Consider the following 1142-nt stretch of genomic DNA (forward strand, 5'->3'; position numbering starts at 1 on the left):
TTCGGTGATCAATCTATTCTGAAGCAGTGTTTTAATTTTTTCATTCTACCTTGTTTTGAGTAATGCTCTCCTGCCTGGTGTTCAGCTTCTGATTCTCATCTTAATTTGTTGGACAGACACTTATGGTCTATTAAATTTCTTATTCCTGATCTAGATATTAATCTTTGGCACCGTCGTTCAATTAGTTCATTATGCATGTTGCATAAGATTTATCATTACTTTGACCATCCTTCATGAGGCTCACTACTACACAGTATTCTAGAAGTTTCATTCCAGCAGTTACCAAGTTGTGGAATGATCTTCCTAATCGGGTAGTTGAATCAGTAGAACTTCAAAGGCTCAAAGTTGGAGAAAATGTTTTTGTGTTGACCAGGCTGACCTGAGTTTTTTTATAGTTTATATATGACATATCTATTTTTGAGGTTAATAGTTTATATAGGACATGTCTGTTTTGACGTTGTTACTGTTTAATCATTATTATTGTTAATTTATTCTCATCGTTTATTTTTTTTTCCTTATTCCCTTTCCTTACTGGGCTATTTCTCCCTATTGGAGCCCTTGGGCTTATAGAGTCTTGCTTTTCCAACTAGGGTAGTAGCTTGGCTAATAATAATAATAATAATAATAATAATAATAATAATAATAAAAATAATAATAATAATAATAAATAATAATTTCTCTAGATATTTCTCTCTCTCTCTCTTTATATATATATATATATATATATATATATATATATATATATATATATATATATATATATGAAATAAAAAAAAATCCACAGGAAACAGGAAAGTGAAAAGAACTAACAAGCAAATCACTTTTACTAAAGTGGACATAATACGCGAAAGCGCTTGGTACCTGACCTTTCACTTACATGTTTCCTGTGGATCTTATACTTGAATATATGTCGTATGCAGTTTTTTTACTCATAAGTAATAAACACAAACATACATATATACATACATACATACATACATGTATTCGTCATATACTTTTGTTTATCTTGGAAGGCCTGGGATCAGAAGTAACTAATCTCTCTCTGTTTTCATAGATTATCTAAAGGATGAGATCGCAACCCCCTGCCCTTTTGTATGGACCCAGGGTTGACTCATGAGCCAACACAGGATGCCTATCTTGGT

Source organism: Palaemon carinicauda, chromosome 14 (genome assembly GCF_036898095.1).
Source record: "Palaemon carinicauda isolate YSFRI2023 chromosome 14, ASM3689809v2, whole genome shotgun sequence".
Lineage (NCBI taxonomy): Eukaryota > Metazoa > Arthropoda > Malacostraca > Decapoda > Palaemonidae > Palaemon > Palaemon carinicauda.